General features: G+C 38.6%; 1 pseudogene; it reads left to right on the top strand.

Annotated features, from left to right (window-relative positions):
* The first annotated feature begins 5,961 nt into the window (after positions 1-5,961).
* LOC122807300 lies at positions 5,962-6,134 on the top strand (annotated as a pseudogene).
* Positions 6,135-6,590: the final 456 nt, after the last annotated feature.

The raw sequence follows: 6,590 nt of genomic DNA, 5'->3' as shown, positions 1-6,590 counted from the left end.
AGTTAAACGCAGAAAAGACATGATGTCACAAGACTGACATGCATGTATTTTATTTTCATCTAAAGTGCAGCAAAAGGCAAATGACAGCAAATGTAAATCATGTAAATATATTTGTTTTAAGCATGTATCGGTTAAGCTAATATCTATTTTGTTTCTTACAATATTTTGTAATTGTATAATAGCATCAAAAATAGCAAAGACTCCAGCAAAAACAGTATTCAAAAACAGTATTATGCATAGTTAAGTAAATTACGAATGTTTATTATTAACGAATGACTGAAAGTACAAGTAACCTCTGGAATGCGCAGAAAGAAAAAAAAGTATGTGAGCTCAAATCTTTCCAGGCTGGAATGAGTAGTTACAACGAATGTTGCATAACATAAAATGTTACTGGCACTGAAATTGATAAGGTCAAGGAAACAAGTCTGGTCACCAGGCCAAATGGCTTATGTTTTTCTAAAATATTATTAAGCATTCATGTACAGCATTAAACAAAAAGCACAAAAGTCTACAAAACGTCACAATTGTGCATACATGTCATTAATAATCTGTTTGCAAGTAAATGCTATGAGTACAGTCAGTACATGAGCTATGGTATGCAGTTAAAATAAATTATGCAGGTCCCTTTACAAAAAGGGAGGGTACGAATAGTTACTAGTAACAGTAAATGTCTTTTCAAAATGGGTAAAAGCAATTCCTACTACAACTTTAACAGTATAGGCAACAGCAAAAACTTTATAAAAAATATTTTCTGTTTTTGAAAATGGCCAAAAAATGATCAAATCAAAAAGCAAATGTGTAAAACCAAAGTGTCACAGTCTAGGTAACAGCCAAAAGGCAAGCATATATTTAATTCTCACAGCATAAAACAAATAAATAATACTGCAATAAAATGATGTATACTACAAGGGGAAAGGCATACTTTCAGTTTTACACTAACTGTGTGAACAGTACTGCAAAACGGACTCAAATAAAAGTGCAAAGTGGTAATACCAAAAATACATTTTAATGTTTCAAGTAATGTAATTAGCAGGCTTCAGTTTAATGCTAAGTTTGAAAACTGGACTGAGTGTACATTATAGCCATGTATATTCAAATGCAAAAACAATCTGTACAAGCAAGTGTATTCTGCACAGTATATAGTAAATGGTTTATCTATGTAAATAGAGTAACAAGTCAAAGATTGATATATGTGTTTTTTTTTCAAAAATACAAGACTGCAATGCCTTTGCAATAAAATCCTCAAGCATTATCAATAAATTACTATATAGAACATCACTGTATAGAGTCATATTCAGATTAATCCAGTTCTAATAGTACTGCTTGTTATGATTGTGTTGACAATATAAAACTGTATTAACTTGCTGTATCAAAAGAAAACTAAAGGTTTTGTTTCCCAAAGTGTTTCTAGTTAATAGAAATATAACTTGACTAAAAAGTACATAGTAATCAAGACAGTTTTGGATTTAAAATAAAACAGAGGGAATGTATACAGTGATAGATATGTTAAAAATGTATAAATGCATGTGCACATCCATTTGCTAGTTAGATGCATATACACATCTGTTGCTATAATATATGTAAAAATAATATAGTTAGTTAAATGCATGTATTTCTGTTTGCTAGCATACATATATTCTGGTACAGCTTGAGACAAGCTGAATGCTCAGTGTCTGGAACATGCTTCAAGGACTATAGATAAACATGCAGCTGCAAGAGAAGGCACACAGCTAGTAATCAGTAAGGGCCATATTTTTGCCAAATGGTATGATGATACATTTTTTTACGTTTAACTTGAGGGCATGACTTTAGCACCCATCATTTGTTGCTGTGGGACCCTCTTGCAGGATGTTAACATAATTTGGGGAGTTAATGATAGCACCCAACTTACAGTCATTCACAAACCTGGTCAGCCACAGGCCTTTTGTCTTTGCCTGGACCTCTGAGAAATAGATGCCAAACAGTAGGGGTCAGGTCTGCTGTCAGAGATGGAGGCACCTATTTTGACCTTGTGGGTCCTGTTGGTGAGTCAGTTGACCACCTACCTGATGAGATAGGGATTTACGCCAAGTTGTATTATCTTTTCAATGATGCCGAGTGGGGGATTGTGTCAAAAGCCTTGGCCATGTCAAGGTAAGCTGTGTGCACTGACTTTCCCTCATCCAGGGCCTTGGTGACAGTCTCAAAGAAGTCAGCCAGGTTCAACTGCCAAGATTTGCCCTTGACAAATCCAAATCGGGTGGGGTCAAGTGCTTGAAGATTCCCTATGTCCTTGTTTATGAGACAAGGTCATAACAAGGCCAAAATATGCATATCCACAGCTAGTGGGGTTTGGTTTTATTGGCCTGAAATTGTCCATTAAAATGAAACAACTCATGGGCATGCACAATTGCCAGTTAGCTGAAACACCTAATGTTCATAAGGGTTATTTGCATATATCTCATGTGCCTCTGATACAAGAGGTTTGGGAGGTCACTCATTGGAAGTTCTAGCTTTGCTGGAGTTTTCATTTTGTTTTTACCAATTGGTTTTTCAGTGACCTTCTCACTTATTATTTTAGTTTGTTGTTTGGGATATTTTTGCAGTGACCCTAATGATAATGGACATCAGCTGGGTATAACAGCCCTGTGTTTCTTATGCTTAGTCAAACAGTCTGCTTGTGCTGTGCTGATGAGGTCATAACAAGGCCGAAATATGCATATCCACAGCTAATGGGGTTTGGCTTTATTGGCCTGAAATTGTCTATTAAAATGACGAAAAAAGTCATGGGCATTCAGAATCACCAATTAGCTGAAACACCTGATGTTCCTATGGGTCGTTTGCATATATCCCATGTGCCACTGATGCAAGAGGTTTGGGAGGTCACTCAGTGGAAATTCTAGCTTTGCTGGAGTTTTCATTTTCTTTTTACTAATTGTTTATGAGATCCATAATAATATGCTCCATGGCTTTATAGATCTGACTAATGGGGTGATAGTTTCCAGGGTCAGTAGTGGCACCACCTTTGTGCAAAATAATGACAATGGCAGTTCTCCACTCTGTTGGAATGAACCCTGTTCTTAGGTTGTGGTTTTATAGGGTGCTCAATGGCAAAGCTATTTGCCAGCCCAGCTCTGTAATTTTGTAAATAGCTATGTCATTTGTGAATATCAACATGATTCATTGATTTATATACTTGTGCTACAAATGTATCAGAACTGTATGTCATATAAGATGGTTTGTACAGACGTGTGCTGAACAGATGTTTTGTAAAGTACTGACCTTAAAGATGTATCCACAGTGTGCCCCACTGGAAGAGAACAGAAATGTATGTAGACTATTGTAACTGTTTAAATGTATATATTTTAACAATGGAAACTGGAATACAGGAGGTTAGCTTCAGAAAAACAGCTGAAATTAAATTACTTTATGGCCAGGGCATAAAAAATGTTATTGTTCAGTTTCAATGCAGCACAGACACAATGTCTGTGCTGAGAAGCTTTCTGTATTGCCTTGGAAGTGTTTTATTGTTTTACAGCTTCTCCCATTTGCAAGGATCTCAGGAAAAGCCCTTGTCTATGTATTTTCACAGGTAGATGCTAAATACCGCTAGCTTTCAGCAATGGGGGTTTTACCTGGGATACAGTCAGATGACAAGAAATTATGTCATTCTGCAAGCTATCCCAGCAGAAATATTGGAGGCATTAATTTAAGAGTTCACTTAGAGTAGGCTTGCCACCCCTCCGTTTTTTTTCCGGACTATCAGGAAATCAAACTGATTTTCCGGTAGTCCGGAAAACACTGTACAAACTCCGGTATTCTGTTTCAAAAAGGAAACAGACTATCGGAGTTTGTAAATCGGCTGATTTGCTATGCTTTTTTTACAGAAAAGCATAGTAAATCAACCAAAAGCAGGCGGCGAGAATGAAAAAAGAGGGCGTTCCCGTTGAGTGATGCTGTCGTGATGTCACAAAATAGGCGGTATGTTGGCGGGAGAGGGGGTTGGGGTGGGCGGGGTTACTGGTGATGCGAGAGGCGTGGCTTTGTTCCGGTTTTAGCCATGAAGGAAGGTGGCAACCCTAACTTAGAGAGAGAGAAGCAGCATTCTGTATTCTGTCTTGGACCTGGCAACAACTAAAGAAGACCCATTCACCACACACTTGCCTCACTCTGAGAAAATAAGTCTAGGGAACAGTATAATTCTCTTAGATATAGTCAGGAATATAGTAAAGCTTAATTTAGATGTTTTTCTTTATTTATTTGAGACTGTCCTGCAATGTTGTTTTAAGTGTTTCCTGTGATTTTAAACTCTGATTTTACTGTGATTATATACTGAGTATTTTCTTGTTCTTTTATCATTTATTATTAAATATATTTAAACATCTTGTTGTGACTGATCAGTCTAGAGATATTAAGTTCTGCGAGTATTTGCATATTTATTTGTTGACACTGTGTAGGCCACTCCTAATAGCCTTGCTCTTGGTCAAACTAACATTTGTATTATAGTAACATTACACAGTAAGATTGGACAGCCTTTGTTAAGGGCCTTAAAGTAGTTGATAAGGGGTTCTGGTGGCAGTGATAACTACCTTATAGTCTAGGCAGAATGGGGCATAGCTAGTAAACCTGTGCCAGCCTTTCTCAGGTGTGTGTGTGTGTGTGTGTGTGTGTGTGTGTGTGTGTGTGTGTGTGTGTGTGTGTGTGTGTGTGTGTGTGTATGTGTGTGCATGTGTGTAAAACAAATCTCCAAGAGCGTGTGTGTCAGCTACTTGGGCAGAGACATGAAGCACTGGTTGGACAGAGAGAGTGTTAGAGGACTTGGCATGGAATCCTGGCTAAGGACTCAACTCTATAGCTGTGCCAGTGTGGAGTCTTATTGTGGATCTGGAGAATTAGGGAGAAACCAGCCCCAGAATGATTGTGGTCTCTGTGTGCTGTTAAGGCATATTACACTTGATGTAGAGAACTGCATCTGATAATACTGTGTGTGTACCTTATCATCCTCCCAATGTATGTCCCCCACTGGTGCCTGTGGTGAGGACTAAGGCTTGTTGATTACTGGTCCAGTGGTGGGGTGTCACACTAGTTCTTGCTGGAGATGGTGCAGAATACAGCCTGGAATACTATAATGTCCCATGTAAGCTGTGTTCTTTGCCTTGGACAGGCCCTTTTAAACATGATCTATGGAGATGTGAGGTACAGGACAACTATCAAGGATGTCTAGAAGGTTGTCTAGGTCAACAGGATCAGTGTAAATGATATAGTTAAGTACTAATTCAGACCAAACTGGGCTTTGCCATCGAGGTTCCTGACATAACTGAAGAAGGCTTTGTGGTTTCCCTTTGTTTTGGAGGCTAGTTTCAATTCATAATTGGCTTTGGAGGTTTTTACTAGTGATCTAATTTGCTTGTTGAGGCTAAGGAGGGAGTTTTCCCAATTTGGAATTTGTTCCTTTTTACCCTTGGTCAACAGTTTTTTCCTTTTGTTGTAAAGCCTGTTGACAGAAGATGTCCACCAGACAGGTATGTGTTTCCTTGAGGAGCAGGTTTTAGTTCTGTTGGGTAAGGCTGAATCCATACATTTGTGCAGGTGCTTGTATACTAAATTGGCATACTGTTCAACATAGTTGTCTGCATCCTCTAAGGGAGGCAGCAGTTTGAAGCTACCAATACCCACCTTTAGGAGGTTATAGTCAGCTTTTATGAAGTTTTTTATCCTGGTTAAGGCTGGGGGGAATATAAACTTTGAATGAGACAGAACGATGATCTGATCACACCAGGGAAGAACATACTATGGGAGTGTTCAGCAGTTGCCCATGTTGGTGAGAACCAAGTCCAGAATGTTATCTCCCCTTGTGGAGGATGAGATGAGCTGGTCTAGTGCATTAGAACTGATGATGTCAGGGAATCATTGGGTGAGTGCACTAGTACAGGAATAGTTCGCCCAGTGTATGGTGGGGTAGCTGAAGTCACCAAGGATCAGGGTGTTACCTGGCAAGGGGAATATCATGATCAAGAAAGTGGTTTCCCCAGGGTGGGGCTCTTCCATTACACACCAGTTGGGTTGATCCCTGTGATTTCTCCAAATGTGGGAAACTCAACTGCATAATTTATGGTAATGGGGTTAAAGTGAAGTTGTCATTTTTTTAGTCCAAGCCTTTAGTTTCCTACCATCCCTCTTAATGCATGCTACCTTGTATATTACCATCCTCACTATCTTGGTACCATCTGCAGTTAAAAGTATCCAGTTTTCTATACTTTACTTGAGATCAAGTTCAGATATGTTTAAATAAGGATCTACACAGGATCAAACCTACAGAACAACACTTTGTACTTCCTGACACCTGACCTGTGATTGTTACTTTGTATTATGCATTATCTTTTCACTTTTCAGAACATTCACACAGCTTTCTGCATTCTTTTAACCCTTCAGCTTTTGCAAGAAGCCTGCAGCATATGAAAACATGAACGTTTTACTGAAATCCATATAGATCATAACAAGTTTACCTTTGTCTACCTCCCTGGTGATCCAGTCACAGAGCTGGATCAAACTAGTCTGATAGGATTTACCTCCTGTGAATCCATAGTGCAACTCATTGAGCAAAATTATTT

The sequence above is a fragment of the Protopterus annectens genome, chromosome 7.part0 (assembly GCF_019279795.1).
Source record: "Protopterus annectens isolate FY-2018-M chromosome 7.part0, PAN1.0, whole genome shotgun sequence".
NCBI classification, from domain to species: Eukaryota; Metazoa; Chordata; order Ceratodontiformes; family Protopteridae; genus Protopterus; species Protopterus annectens.
This window is presented reverse-complemented; position numbering and strand designations above follow the sequence as displayed.